This window comes from Camellia sinensis, chromosome 3 (assembly GCF_055761805.1).
Source record: "Camellia sinensis isolate YWXY chromosome 3, ASM5576180v1, whole genome shotgun sequence".
Taxonomy (NCBI): domain Eukaryota; kingdom Viridiplantae; phylum Streptophyta; class Magnoliopsida; order Ericales; family Theaceae; genus Camellia; species Camellia sinensis.
The window spans coordinates 204705181-204721685 of NC_138963.1; the positions used below are offsets into that span (position 1 = coordinate 204705181).

The 16505-nt window shown below is 37.5% G+C and overlaps 1 protein-coding gene and 1 pseudogene across 1 annotated transcript in view; both read left to right on the forward strand.

Moving 5' to 3' along the window:
* The window catches only part of LOC114296846 (V-type proton ATPase catalytic subunit A-like), a 31950-nt gene extending 26844 nt beyond the window's left edge, over positions 1-5106 (forward strand). Inside the window, exon 7 of the transcript XR_014365136.1 lies at positions 3584-5106. The gene's annotated coding sequence lies outside the window, so the exon portion shown is untranslated. The remainder of the gene's footprint in view (positions 1-3583) is intronic.
* Positions 1-16505, forward strand: part of LOC145823047 (uncharacterized) — a 247351-nt pseudogene that overhangs the window by 168656 nt on the left and 62190 nt on the right.

The following is a 16505-nucleotide window of genomic DNA, read 5'->3' on the forward strand; positions in this document are numbered from 1 at the left end:
AACAGAAGCATAATTGGTTGCCAACCAATCCATTCCAAGAATTATGTCAAAATCCCGCATATCTAAAACAGTTAAGTCTACAAGCAATTTCCTGTCATCTATACTAACCACACGAGATTTGCAAATTAAGTTAGCAACCATAACCCCTCCTATCGGGGTTTCAACACATAAGTCAATCTCTCTAGAGACACATTTACATCCATGTTTCTTAACAAATCCCATAGACACAAATGAATTTGTAGTGCTAGAATCAAATAACACATGTGCATAAACAGAAGACACTAAAACAGTACCTGACACCACCGTGTTGAAAGTCTGAACATCTTGTTGCGTGAGTGCGTACACTCGACCCTAAGTCTTTGGCTTATGACCTCCATTTTTCTTTTGACTTCCTGAAGACCCTTTGCCTGTTGATGCTCCTTTATTTGTCCATGTTTTCTGTTCAATCTCATGCCCCTTCCGGTTAGGGCAATCAGCTATCCTATGCCCCTGTTGCCCGCAAGAGAAACAAGCCCCAGTATTCCAACGACACTCATTATCCCGATGGAATCCATTACACCTAGTGCACTGTACCCGATCGTTCTGCTTGTCAACACTACCACCTCCAGTTCGACTTTCCCAACTTCCAACCGAAGAAGTGTTTTGTCTCTTAGCATTGCCCTTCAAACTGTTATTTTGGAAGTTGGAAGAACTATGCCTCTTCTTATACTTCTCTTCTTTCTCTTCTTGGGCTCTAGTGAGGCCACTCTCAACCAACAAAGCCTTTTTCAACACTGCTCCAAAAGTAGGTAACTTGAAAGGAACCACCTGTTGCATAATGTTCGTTCTTAGCCCACATTCGAACTTTCGTGCTTTGCTATCCTTGTCTGCTTCAAATGCTGATGCAAATTTAGACAACTTCGTAAACTCGGCTTCATATTCTACAACCGTCTTATTCCCTTGCTCTAACTTCAAAAATTCCCTCTGTTTTTGTAGACGAACACTCCTAGGGAAGTATTTCTCATTGAATGCATTCTTAAACCTTTCCCATGTATAGGGGTTGGCATCATGCTCATGTATGCGCTTCTTCATCTGCCACCAATCGTTAGCTATCCCTTGTAGCATAAACGTAGCATAGGTCACCTTCTGATCATCCGTACACTCAAAAACAGGAAACAACTTTTCCATTTCTGTCAACCATTTTTCAGCCTCCAAAGGGTCTGTGGCTCCGTCAAATGCTATGGCTATCTTCTTAAACTCAGTAATGTTACAACGTGGCCTCGGTTGTGGCCCAACACCTGGCTGCATCCGTTGTTGTCGCTCCATAAGTCTAGTCAAGTTATTCTCTATGGTGGTTTGTTGTTGCACCACCCCGGCCAAAGTCTCAAGCACTTGAACCATTCCAACTGGATTGGGGATTGCAGCTTGTTCTTGTTGTCCCAACTCTTGCCCTTGATTCCCTCCGACTGCTCGAGAACCACTACCATTATTAGTCACATTCCCTCGCTGATTGCTATTACTAGTCCGTCGATTCGTTTGACCCTGGTGTGTATTTCTAGCCATATTTGCCAATGTCTCATCGTGTTCCATTGCAACCTAAATGCATCAATAATAAAATCTCATCTTATTCTATTCTCAAGTCCCTATAACATGTAAATAAAATAACATTATATCAAATTATAAGCGTTCCCAATCCTACATCTACCCAATCTCACCACTATTCTATACCAGCCTTTAAAATTATAACCTAGCTCTGATACCACAAAATTGTCACTCCCCAAGCTCCGTGACAACGCCGCACACTCATATAAGTGAGCATGCAAGGCTAAGAATCCAATCACATAACCCACAATGTAAAATACACAAATTAAATCCTTAATTGTCATAATGCCAAAATCCATAAAAATAAATAGTTCTTATATGAAAATGTCCACCAAGTCCACTAATTTAATCCACTAACAAAACAATAATCCAAGTACTTAAATCATGGTCCTACTCTTGGCACTCCCACATGTAAAAAAAATCCCGCGCAGCTCTACTCTGCAGAATCTGAAAAAAATAAAATAAGGGTAAGCTAGATAGCCCAGTAAATAACCTACCATCACTGCCAGCTGGATCAAGTATAAATAAATAAATAAATAAATAAATCGATAACCAGTAAATATAAATTTTTCTATAGTTCAATAAATGAATAAGTATTTGTAAGATGGTTTCATAGCTAAAAATAAACAATGTACAATACATTTTAAATGAAAAGCCAACAAGATAATTCAAAGTAATTCATTGTTCAAATCGATGGTTCGATATTCAGATGGTTCAATGATTTGATTCACAAAACCCAAGTCTTAATGACTATGGTCACTTAGCCCGTGACAAGGCCCAGAACCACACATAGGTCGTGGTAAAGCCCCAAAAGAAACTAGTTTTTGTGCCAATAAATAACCCCCATTGGCTAGGGTCCAAATCATAGTCAGACTAGAGTGATGTTCAAAATTCAAACAATACACAACTTTTAAATAAAACATTCGATATTTTCAGAATAAACGTTTAGTACAATTTTCAGAATAGTTTCACCAAATATTCAAATAATTTTCATAATAATATTCGATGTTGTTTTATACTTGACCCATATTTTATTTTAAGAGAACAGGAAAGTTATGAATAAATATTTATGATTTTAAACTGTTCGATAAGAATAAAAATAAACCAACAGTGATAGAGGGTTACTTACCTCAAATAGCTAAAATAATATTTCCTAAGCTAATCTCAAATTACCAAGATCCACCTCAATCTCACGAACCTAATAAAATATTATACCACATAAACAATTATTATTTGCACCCATCCTTCTCTTCTTATAGCAACCATAGAATAAATTAATCCAATTGTTTATTAGGGACCCCCACAATTTAGCATCAAAACAAAGCCATCATGGCTTCGGAATTCTCAACCTATATTATTCTATTGTTGTTCATATACATGTATAAATTTGTAATTGCTTGTAGCCAAACTTGTATCCCACAAACACACCACCATTAAACTTAACCTATCACATATTAATCTCAAAATATGAACCACCCAATCGGGATGCAAAATACACTCTAAAATTGAGCAAAAATCGAGACCCCCAACATAGACTACATCAATATATTTATTCAATCATATATGCCCATAAATTCATCTATTGATATATTAACACCAAAATCATAGATAAGAATACAATAAAATAAGTCATACCTAAGTGATGAATAAAGAAAAATCACCACTCTATAAATCCTCCTCCTTCACTTTGGTTTGTTTTGTTTTGTTTTGTTTTTTTTTTTTTTTCTTCTTCCACTTTTCAAACCCTGTGCAGCCTTCCTCCCAAGCCCTCTGTTTTTTTTTTTTTTTTTTTTGTTTTCTTCTCCCAGACAAAGCCACAGCATGATGGCTACTTAACCTAATATTCTTTTCTTTTCCAAAATTACAAAATTACCCACCTTTGTTATTGAAATAATAATGCCATCTCATAATTAAATCCTTGATATTACTAAGTGACCCATATAAATTAATGTAATTACCAATCTATCCAAAAATAATAATGTTCAAAACTTGGGTTTTACAGATTTGGAGGAGGAAATTTACATGAAGCAACCACAAGGTTTCTTGGCACGTGGTAAAGAGGAGTTTGCATGCAAACTTCGAAAAAGCTTGTATGGTTTGAAACAGGCCCCAAGGCAGTGTTACAAAAAGTTTGATGGGTTTATGTGTAGCAGCGGTTTTACAAGATGTCAAGCAGATCATTGTTGTTATTTCAAGAGGTTTGACAAAAGTTATATTATTTTGCTCCTATATGTTGATGATATGCTTATCGCAGGATCTAATATTGAAGAGATAAAAAGATTGAAGAAACTTTTGTCCGACCAATTTGAGATGAAAGATCTTGGAGTTGCAAACAAAATCCTTGGTATGAGGATTCACAGGGACAAGGCAAATGGTACTTTGATGTTGCCACAAGCTGAGTATGTCAAGAAAGTTCTCAAGAGGTTTAACATGGATAGTGTAAAACCAGTGAGCACTCCATTGGCTAGCCACTTTCAGACTTACCAAAGAGCAGTCTCCGAAGATTGAAGAAGAGCAAGCTTACATGGAACGTGTTTCATATGCTTCAGCTATCGGTAGCATAATGTATGCTATGGTTTGTACTAGACCAGACATTGCGCATGCAGTGGGAGTGGTTAGTAGGTACATGAGTAATCCAGGCAAGCAGCATTGGGAGGCAGTGAAGTGGATCCTTAGATACTTGTGTGGTACTACAGACATGGCACTTTGTTTGAGACGAACCGACATCAGGTTACATGGTTATTTTGATACAGACTTGGCTGGTGATATGAATAACAGAAAGAGTACTACTGATTATGCTTATACATTAGGTGGTACAGCAGTGAGTTGGATTTCACAGTTACATAAGATTGTGGCCCTTTCTACAATAGAGGTTGAGTATGTTTCTATTACTGAAGTTGGGAAGGAGATGACTTGGTTACAAATTTTCGAGCAGAGTTGGGTAAGACGCAAGAGATGAGTATTTTGCATAGTGACAGTCAAAGTGCTATTCATCTTGCAAAGAATTCAGTTTTTCATTCTAGGATGAAACACATTCAATTGCAATACCATTTTATTCATTCACTTGTACATAATGGAGTCTTATCTCTTGAGAAGATCCAAGGTAGTAAGAATCCAGCAGATATGTTGACCAAGACAGTCACCATGCAACTTCAGTTGGCTTTCAAGATTAAGGAAGGAAGATCGAGTTGTTGCGGCATTCCTCTATGTGATGAAGATGATGGAGAGCTTGTGTTATCAGGTTCCAAGTGGGAGATTGTTGGGTTGGTGGACCTTGATAAATACTGTTCACTCAACCCTACTGTTCACTCAAAAACACTGGGTCTAATGAGAGGTTTGGGGGTACTTTCGTAATATTCATGTGCTTCCGTGTAACCCTAATTCTATACTTATAAATCGATGAGGGGGCGCCTCTTTTAGGTTAAGAGAAAGTTGTATTTTTCTGATCATAGTGAAAACCGCAGCAGCTGTGGATGCAATCCTATTCTGGGGTGAATCACGTAAATCCTAGTGTTCTTGTATGTGTGATTTGTTTGATTCGTTTTTCTTCTTTGTTTGTTATTTCGTGTCTCACTGATCTTGGTTAGGAATGGTCAATTCCTAACAAAACAACCCATTAGGGGGAAAAAATTGGAAATAGCACCAAAACAGCCTCTATATCATAATGATCACCTCGACCTACATTAAAAAAATTGGTGTTATCAATTTTGGTGTATATTCTACACACTGGTCTATGAAAATAAAACAAATTGGTCAATTTCAGTGTATATTATGTATATTATGCACACTAGTCAATTTCAATTTCAGCCTCGAAACAACCCCGATATCATAACGATCACCTCAGTCTAAATTAAACAAACTTGTGATAGCAAGCAGTGATAGGACGCACAGTTAGATATGTATACCAAAAAATGTGAAAAAAACAAGAAAACGGGCCGTTTGGGGCCAACAATTGGAAACAACCTCGAATTAGCCCCCATATCATAACGGTCACCTCGGCTTACATTAAAGAAACTTGTGACAGCAAGTGGCACGTTGATAGGATGCACGGTTGGATATTTAGACCAAAAAATGTGATAAAAAAGACAAGAACGGGCTGTTTGGGGGTAATGCTACCCCTGCTGGTAACCAAAGCTACTGGACCAATTGGTTTTCTATGTCTAAAGTGTTACAGTAAGCTTCCTCCGTTGTGTTTTCCTCTCATCCCATTGGTGAACTTGGTTACTTTTACCTAAGGTTCCTTTTTAGCATCACACCTCATAAAAAGTTTGTCAAAATTACCTTATTCTAGGGGCTGGTCTAGTTTATTTCCTCACCCAAATCCAACTGTTTTAATACAAAGTCTGTATTAATTGTGTCTTTGTTCAAGTTTTCTAAGCCTCTATATATAAACTTCAAACTTGATAGTTAAAGAAAATGGTTTGCTAGTGCTAAGAGTTTTCTCTGTGTAATTGTTTTGTTCTCTCTCCTTCTTTGTATGAAGACTTCTTGTCCTCTTTCATTTTTCTGATTTATAATGAAACTTTATGTTGATGGTAAAAAAAAAAAAAAAAAAAAGAACTTGAAGGAGTTTTTTGTAAGTTGTGTTGTGTGAAGCACTGTCTATGATTGGTGACACAAACCGTGCCCTGCCACATAATGCTTTCCAAATTACAAAGTCAAACCATCCAAAATTTTTGATAAGAAATCGTTTAAGGTCACACCTTAGTAATCCAATTGTTTTTTTTTTTAATTTTTATTGTTTGAGAAGTACCTCACATTAATCTATTTTAGTTGAAATAATGTGTTAAAACACTCCAAGGATGCCTTCTTCTTGAGAAGTTATCTCCAATTAGTCTTTGTTTACTTTGATTGCTCGTTATTTCTTTGTTTTATTGGTTTTATGTCAAGGTTTTCTATATCCTTATATTTAATTACTTAACTAGATTTACAAATGATCTTGTAGTTGATTGTTGTTATTTTGGGTCATCTTTGGACCTCTGAGTAAGTTTTGGAATCTAAATTATGTTGTCTTTTCCTCGGGTAAAGTTAATTTGTGGAATTTTTCATGAAACTTAGTTTCCGTGTTTGCCTTTTTTAGCATACCATTTTCTTTAACTATCAAGTTTGAAACAGCCTCAAAACAGGCCCCGTATCAGATATAAAAAAAAGTGATAAACAAGTGATAAGAAAGGCAAAAACGGGATGTTTGGGGGCAGCAATTGGAAACAACCTCGAATCAGCCCCCATATTATAACGGTCACCTTGGCCTAGATTAAACAAACTTGTGCGAGCAAGCGGCATGTCGATAGGACGCACAGTTGGATTTTTAGACAAAAATGTGATAAAAAAGGCAAAAAAGGGTCGTTTGGGGGCAAAAATTGCAAACAACCTTGAAATAGTCCCGATATCATAACGGCCACCTCAACCTAGATTAAACAAACTTGTGATAGCAAACAGCGCATTGATAGAATGCACGGTTAGATATGTAGACCAAAAAATGTGATAAAATAAAAGCAAAAACGAGCCGTTTGGGGGCAACAATTGAAAACAGTGTTGAACCAGCCCCCATATCATAACGGTCACCTAGGCCTACATTAAACAAACTTGTGAGAGCAAGTGACTCATCGATTGGACGCATGGTTACATATTTAGACCAACAAATGTGATACTTCCAACCTTATATCTTCCACTCCCCTCTCACACTTACCCTCACCCAAGTAAAAGTTCAACCAAAGCATTTTGAATTCAGAATTATAAAGCATATTATAACTTAGTTTCCATTGTTGAAGCACAGGTCAATATTGGCAAATTGTGGACCAATAGTTAGAATTGTAATGTTTATTGGATATATACATATGAATGCTGTTGTTCTATTTACAAAATGGTATTGACAGTCATATAATTTGTTCATGTTACCTTTATTTCCCATGGACATTTTTCATTTTTTGTCAAATTTTACAATAAAGTGATGTGCAAATATTCACATAAAAAAAAGTAACTCACATGATTTCTGCTTTTGTTTGATATAGATGGATGCACTCGTGTACGAAGCTAAATTGTACAAGACTAATTGGCACTATAAGCATTTTTGGAAGGATTATATAATTTTGTGTAGATGTGTATGGAAAAGATTTGGGTAGACTAGTAGTTATATTTTTGGATAGACTAGTAGTTATATTTTTGGATGGATGTGTATGGTAAATATTTTGGTAGACTACTAGTTATATTTTTTGAAAGATGCGCATGGATGAAAATTTAAAACATAATAACAAGTACTTGTTATGTTTTAAATTCTTATTATAGATGGATGTGAATTGGATGATTATATATATTACAAGCAGAATTTTAATTGGAGGAATATGTAGTTTGGAATAACTTGTGGATGAAAACTTACAATAATTGCTGACTTTCATTAAATAGGTTCAAGATTAGATGATTTATATATTTTGTTGAATGTTCATGATTCAGTTGAATTGTTGGTTTGAATGATAATTGCAAATTACAGATTCTACTGAATGGATTGGATAGATTGTTATGAATTACATGTTTATTTTGTTGGATGTTGGCGACAAAATTTTGGTTCTGTATTTCCCTATTTGGAGACCAAATACTAGTCGGGAAAGATAAGTAAGACTTTCGCCGACTAAATAAGATAGGCGAGAGGGTACATTTGGCGACTAAATAATTAGTCATTAAAATTATTAATATTGGCAACCAAAGGATTTCGTAGTTAATAGGTCTATTGGCGACTAAAGTTTTAGTTGAGCAAACATTCATTTTGGCGACTACCATGTTTGGTCGTGGAATGTGACAATTAGTGACCAAATTTTTTTGTCGTGGAATGTGATAATTGGCGACCAAACTTTTTAGTCGTGGAATGTGATAATTGGTGACCAAACTTTTTGGTCGTGGAATGTGACAATTGGCGACCAAACATTTTGGTCGGGGAAACATAACTTTTCGCGACCAAAGTGTTTTACATTCTAAATGGATTAGTCGTAGTAATGATATATTTAGTGACCAAACTTTTAGTTGGCAAATCCAACTTTTTCCTGACTAACAAAAGTTTTAGCAGCTAATTACTTTTGTCGACCCTCAATTGACGACCAAAATGGCGACCAAAAAAAGTAGTCGCGGATAACTTTTGCTGATTAAAAATGGATTTTTGCCCACTAAATTTTTTGTCGCCAAAAGTGCAATTTCTTGTAGTGATATGATTTTGTGCCTGTCTTATTGCTGATTCACTATCACAGTGAATGCATATAGTTGGCACAGTTTAGGCTACATTGGAATGTCTTCTAAGAAATTATGAAATCATTCTTCTTCTTCTCCTGTTTATCTAATGCGATAAACTCAGATTCTATTGTCGATCTTGCTATGCATGTCTGCTTAGAGGATTTCCAAGAGACTGCAACACCTCCCAGGGTAAAGACGTATCCACTAGTGAATTTTGAGTCTTTAGTATCCGATATCCAATTTGCATCGCTGTACCTCTCAAGTCCTGCTGGATATTTAGTATAATGTAAGCTATAATTCTGGGTATATCTTAGATACCCAAGCACCCTAATTATCGCTTGCCAGTAATCTGACCCTGGATTACTTGTGTGCCTACTTAATTTGCTTACAGCATAGGCTATATCCGTCTTAGTGCAATTCATTAAGTACATCAAGCTTCTGATTATTCGAGAGTACTCTAATTGTGATATGCCTATACCTGTATTTTTAGACAAACGGAGACTAATGTCAACAGGTGTTGTAGTAAGACGGTCGTCATGCTTTCCAAATTTCTCCAGAATCTTCTCAACATAGTGAGATTGAGATAAAGCATATCCTTCAGATGTTCTAGTAATTTATATTCCTAGAATTACATATGTTACTCTCAAATCTTTCATGTCAATTTTTTTGTTCAACATTTTCTTTGTGGATTTAATCATGTCATTATTGCTTCCAATAATGAGCATGCCATCCACATAAAGACAAACTATGACATAATGTCATGACCCAAACCCGCCCTTTAGGTTTAGCGTCGTAACCGACTAGTAATCCTTGGATTACCAAAGGCCTTTGTACAGTCTATCACATATTAAGGGGCTGCAGAAGCAAATATATAAAAACATTCATAGTCCATTGAGTTGTGTTGACGTACATGGGACAGAATTTTCAAAAACTCATATATGTACATATGGCATCATAGATATGGTAGTCTGACATCACCCATTTACACAAATAAAGTCAAATGGGGATTTAGCCTAAAGTACAGATAAATAGAAAACTTGTTCATATACCAAAAGAAAACAAGTCTTATACATTCACAAAACACAACCATATGACTTTCAGAACCTCCTCGAGAGACACAAGGGTTGGCCGACAAAACAAGCTCCAGGTGGTCATCATTGTGCCTGGTCACGTGCCTGATCACCTACATACATAATATAATTAGTAAGCGGAGACCTAGTGAATAATAACAGAGTAAAGAGTTTTAATTGAATGATGTCTCATATTAGATTCGAAATCAGAGTTCATATCAAAGACAGATTCATAGTCATAAGTAGAAATCAGAGTTCATGTTTAATTATACGTGGTACAACCATTAGCGTTAACAGAACTGATACAAACAGATACAGACAGATACATAATGGATGGTGGTTATGTATGACCAGTTCCATAAAGAAACCTTCAGATCCAGGTAACAAATAACAGATATGCTGAGCTCCATAATTGAGCCTTCGGTACGGGTAACAGATAACAGACATATTAAGTTCCATGATGGAACCTCTGATACCGGGTAACAGCTAATAGATATCATATAATGCTAAGGATGTTACGAATACATTGTCAGAATTGGACAATCATTAATTGTACAGAACTTATCATTTCATAAAACAGATCCTTATTCAACATACAAAAATTAAATAAAGTTGAACATAGCTTTACTAAGTTATTATTCACAGATAGCTTCGAAAGCAGACAAACAAAGCATACAAATCAGATAGCTTACGATACGTGACCTACACAAACATAATAGATACAAAGATTGAAACACACACTTGGATAGTACTTGAAACACACACTTCGTTCTTAGTGTGTTTCTACGTCTTATCCTCATCATTATATCTTATTCGTGGCCTAGGAATGCCTAGGATGCAATGGAATGCCAAAATGAGTTTCAAAACACTTAGTCATTTTTGCTGAAAATAGGGGTCTCGCTCAAGTACAACTTCCTTTGCTCGAGCAGTCTGTAAACTTTGCAAAAGTACTAGTTGTTTGATTTTTTTGCTTGACGCACGCTTGACGGTCACTCGAGTGTGAGACTGAGGTCCTCGCTCGAGTGCAACTCTTGTCGCTCGAGCGGTTTGCAAAACTCGTAAACTTCTAGGAGTATGAACTTTCCACTCAAGCCAATTTTGGTCGCTCGAGTGAAAGTGCAAAAATATAGAGTGGTCGCTCGAGCACAAGTTTTGTCTCTCGAGCGGAGGAGTAGAATTTTGAAATTTTTAGATTTGCTTCCAAGCTTCAAAATTCAAATTCAAAACCATTAAAATCAACCCTTGGCCCCCAAAACTTGAGAAAGCAAGTCTAAACTTTAAAAACATTAAGAATTCAAGATCATTTCATGAAATCAAGGCCCAAAAGCATGTCATTTGCTCAAAATCAAACTTGAATTGTATGTATGTAGAACATGCATGAGTTCTTATGAATTCAACATTCCAAAACATGATCAAGCAAGATAAAATGGCATGAAACTTGATGAATTCTCAAAACAAAGGTAAGATGGACACATGCTTGAGAGACTTCTTGAAATTAAACTCAAATTGTGATGAAATTGGACATGCATGCATGGTGTGATCTATACTCCTTCATTGTAGCTCAATTTGAACTTAATTCTCTTGTATTCATGAACTCACCAACTCAAAAACAAGACCAAAGGCTTGAATTCTTACCTTATACCTTGGATTCACAAGTGTAGAGGCTTAAACTTCTAAACTCTCTTCAATTCTCTAACAATTCCTAGCAATTCTCCTCTTCTCCCTTGTTGACTCACTTTCACTCTTGGTCTCTCTCCTTCTCACACGTTTGTAGCTCAAGAAGGATGAAATGAGAGTGTAAAATGTATACAAGGGTCCACTAGTGCCTTATATAGGTTCGGACAGCAAATGGCACATTCATGAACTCACCAACTCAAAAACAAGACCAAAAAGTTTGGTTGGCAATACATTCCACGAAAAACAAGTTTGGACAGCAAATGGCACATTCCACGACCAAAAAGACTGGTCGGCAATTGTAATAACCCACATTCATGTCGTAGCCATGTTCATGTGCACTTGCATAACCTTGTCTTATTAAGTTTACATTCATGAATCTTATCTTGTTTTGCCTAAGTGTTATGTGCATGCTTTGTTCCTTCCTTGCCGTCTCAAGCCTAGGTTGTTTACAGCCGAGGTCATCCTAAGCCTAGAACCACCCTGGAACCACTTTGGTTGACCTGTACCTTCGTCCTGGGATATCGGCCGAGATGTGTGTCATCTAGGCCGAGATGTTACCCTTGCACCAGAGTGATCTTGTCCCGGAGAGGTATGACCTAGACCGAGGTGTGGCACATCTAGGCCAAGGTGTGGCACAGCTTAGTCAAGTGTTGTCCTTCCTAGCCGAGGTCATTGTTCCCTACTTGCCGATGTCTTGCTATTAGCCGAGATCATTACTCACCAGAGTGCCCATACCGTCTTGCTTGTTTAACACACTTTGTCATGGTTTTGTCTTGTCACTCAGCCACCTTTCTGTGTAGCACCAACCAGCTGCTGCCACGTGCCTCTGTAGAGGGTTAAGTCAGCCAGCAGACTTAGAAATGTATCATTTGCTTTATGTCTTTGTTTGTGAGGAGAGAGAAGCTCTAGGAGAAGAAGAAGAAAAAGTTTAGAGTGAGAGAGTGAGTTTCGAGCTTGATTCCTAGAGATCAAACCATTAGATTCGCGTATTGAGGTTAGATTCTTGACCTACTCTTGTCATTCTTATTGATCATCTAGCTGCGTTGCATGATCGAACCCGTTTTGCATGTCATGCATCGATTTAAAGTTGGTTTAGAAAGAGAAAATGGTGTTCTTGTGTTCATGAAAGAAAAGTCTTGTTCGATCTGAAAGTTTGCATTAAGTTTCGTGTTTTTTGTGGTTGTTCTCACTAGATCCTTGCATATGGGTACCCAGGTCCATGTTTTGAACTCATAGCATGAAATCTCAGATTTTGTAATAACAAATCATGATCCTTGCATTCATCTTCCTCATATTCATGTTCATATTATTCTTCAAGGAAGGGAAACCCAGATTTTCCCGACTTCATCCCTTTGAGTGTGACCATCGAGGCCACACCTCGGCCAGGGGATATAGAACCTCGGCCTAGACCTGGTAGTCGCCCAGCATGTTTTCCGAGATAAGAGAATTGTGTTTGTTTTGATTTGACTTAGTCTTGGGGAATGCCGAGATCATCTGCATGCATGTGGAACTTGCTTGAAAGTGCATTCAATAGACTTTGCATGTGTTTGTAGGGTTTGGACTTGCTTCGACCCCGACGTTTGAAGAACTAAGTGAGTGGTATCTTTAATAAAGCTATGTTATAATGCTTTGATAAAGTCTTGTTTTGCTTGTTTTGGAAAGTATTTGTAAGCATGAATGGTTATTCCTAATTGAAAAATATATATATCCTGTTTTGATGACATTCTTGGGAGTCCGTACGTGCTAAGGGACTATAAGCACTTGTAGCACAAAGTTTGGAAGTCCGTACGTGCTAAGGGACTATAAGCACTTATAGCACAAAGTTTGGAAGTCCGTACGTGCTAAGGGACTATAAGCACTTGTAGCACAAAGTTTGGAAGTCCGTACGTGCTAAGGGACTATAAGCACTTGTAGCACAAGTCCTTAGTGTCCGGGGACTACAATGCAACGGCACCATTGAATTGAGATATCTCCCTTGTCTTGCCTTGTCTTGTCTTGTTTGCCACTAACGGTTTACCGCGTGGGTTTTGTTGTCGAGATGTCATCACTTGTATTATAATGATGTTAGTAAGCATCCTTTGAAACTTGACATATAGCGATCCCGGGTTTACCCTTGTTGTACAGTGATCCGGACATGTGTCCGTGGATGTTGGTAGTTGTTTATTATCTTGTTTGCATCTTTTTACTTTGTATATTGAGTTATAGGATGTGTTTGGCAGGTTTGTTACAGGTTGGTTGTGTTTGGGAGCCTAGTGCTGCTGCCCAGATTTTTGGACCTTCGCTCGAGCGAGGAGTTGGTCGCTCGAGCGAGAGTTGAGTCGTGCCTGGTGGGTTGAGCCAGAGTGGCTTCGCTCGAGCGAGCGATTGCGTCTGGTTCTGGACCTGAGAGTTGCATTTCTTGGCTCGAGCGAGCTTTCTTCGCTCGAGCGGTCTGGTTTGTTCTTCGCTCGAGCGAGAAGTCTGTCGCTCGAGCGTGCTGGTTGCAAACCTGAGGGTTTGAGTTGTTAGCTCGAGCGAGCATTCTTTCACTCGAGCGCACTTCTGAGTTTTTGGCTCGAGCGAGAACTTCTTGGCTCGAGCGAGAGTTTTCTGTGTCTGGTCGCTCGAGCGAGAAAGGCTTCGCTCGAGCGAGCGTGTTTTATATCAGCGGACAGTAGCGTTTTCGAACATCACTTTTTCACATTCTTTTTCTTTCAAAACCTAGATCCGAGACTCTCTCTCTCTACACTTACACTCTCTCTAAGATTTGATCTCCCTAGAGTGTGAATCTAGCCTAGGGCCTTTGTTAAAAAGATAGAGGGCGTTGAGAGCTTCGACTTAATCTGAAAAAGTTTGGATTTGGAGCACGTTGATCTTCGAGTCTTCATCTCATTTTTGGCTCAAACTTCGAGGTAGGGATATCCTACTCCTCTCTATGGGTTTTGTCTTTAAATTTTAGTATTTTGAGATGTTGGGGTTGGTTTGGTAATTTTGTGAAAGTTTGGGGCTTTTGTGTTATTTTACAAAAGTTGGGGTTTTGTTCATAATGAACCTAGATGCTTGTTTGGCATAGAGAAAGGGAATAAATGTTGAATCATTGATGAAAATGGGACCTAAGGATTGAAATGTTAATTATGGAAAATGACCTAATTACATTGTTTGATTAATTGGGATAATTAATTGTGAGAAATGAGGGAATGAAATGTTGATTGAATATCCATTTGTGCATTTATTTTCTGTTTAGAAATAATTGCTTTGGGCTATCAGTGGAGGATAGTCGTGATTGTTGTAGACAATGCATGATGATTAGGCAAACTGAAACTAATCAACGGAATGTGTCATGGAATTTGACGGTTGATAGAATACATTAACTGTATGTATTGAGTGATTGTATATAGAACCTATGTGTTTGTATACGTTATGTGTAGAGGAGGAGATGGGGGATGTACTCCGCAGTTTAGGGGAAGATAGGGGATGTACCTCTAAACCGGATAGTGTTGGGAGAAGATAGGGGATGAACTCCGTAGATACAGCTCATATGCTTGTCTAGAGAAGTGAAGATAGAGCTAATATGCTTATCTTTGTGAAGTGTGGATACAACTTATATGCTTATCTGTGAATGTGGGATATTGTTGTTATACATATCTGTTGAGAATGTGGATATAGCTTATATGCTTATCTGTGAATGTGGGATATTGTTGTTATACATATCTGTTGAGAATGTGGATATAGCTTATTTGCTTATCTGTGATTGTGGGATATAGTCTTTATACATATCTGTTGAAATAATGATAGAGCTAACATGCTTATCTGTTGAAAAAGGGAAAAATGAAAGGTAACTTGGACTCATAAGTCGTATGACATAAATATGTAATTTATGTGAATGTATCAGTGTTGACCATCTATCAATTGCTAATCTTTTAGTCATTGTTCATGGTTGGTTTAGTGTATTTCTACTGGGCTGTAATATCATTTTCAGGTACAGGTAGCATGCCACCTCCAAGGACATAGCTTGGGAGGCTAGAGGCGGGCATACTTTTGTCGTTTTCTTTTTGATGTATTACATGTAATTTCAAGCCAAGGGCTTAAGGTGTAAACGAGTTAGTACTCTTTTGTTGTAACCAAGTGTTGACTTGGAAAACTGTAAGCCCTTAGGGCATTTGCTTTGTTGTTAACATGTAATACTTTTGTAATGAAACTCTGATGTATAAAAGAATGTGGTTATTTCATATGTCAACGAATATCTTATTTGATGGGTTTGATGTTATTATTTGAGGGCGTTACATGACAGATTTGCTAGATGGACTTGATTCATCCTTTTGACTTGCACTAATTATGTTTTGTGTTGTTTAACAAAGATCTTGAATACCAGTCATGCAAACCCCTTTATTTCTTATACCATTCACTAAGTATCCAAGCTCACCCTCTCTATATATATATGTAGGTGATGAGCAGGAAGGCGGTGATGCCTAGGTGTGACTTGCAAGTTCGTCTTGGGTTTTTGTTTACGTCGGCTTAACTTGTTTGCATGTCGGCAGTCTTGAAAACTATGCTTCTCGGCTTATAATGCTTGTAATTTACACACATCGGCTGGAGAAGCCTTTTGATGAAGATGTAGAATGTATTTTGTACTTTATGGTATTTGAATCCAAGTTGTAATATAATGTAAAGTTGTATGCCATTCCATGTAACTTATGCACTGCTCTTTTGGACCACTTGTATTTTAAGATTATTGCTTCCGCACTTGTGAGCCCCATATAAATTTATACTCTGATTGTGTGTGGTTTTGAAATCGGCCTTCGGTAATTTTGGATTACTGGCCATCACGGCACTAAACTACTAGGGGCGGTTTGGAGTCGTGACAGCAATTGTCACATTCAACAACCAAACATGTTAGTCGTGAAAAAGAATGTTTGCACAACTAAAACTTTAGTCGGCAATTGACCTATTAGCGACGAATTCCTTTTTGGTCGCCAAAAT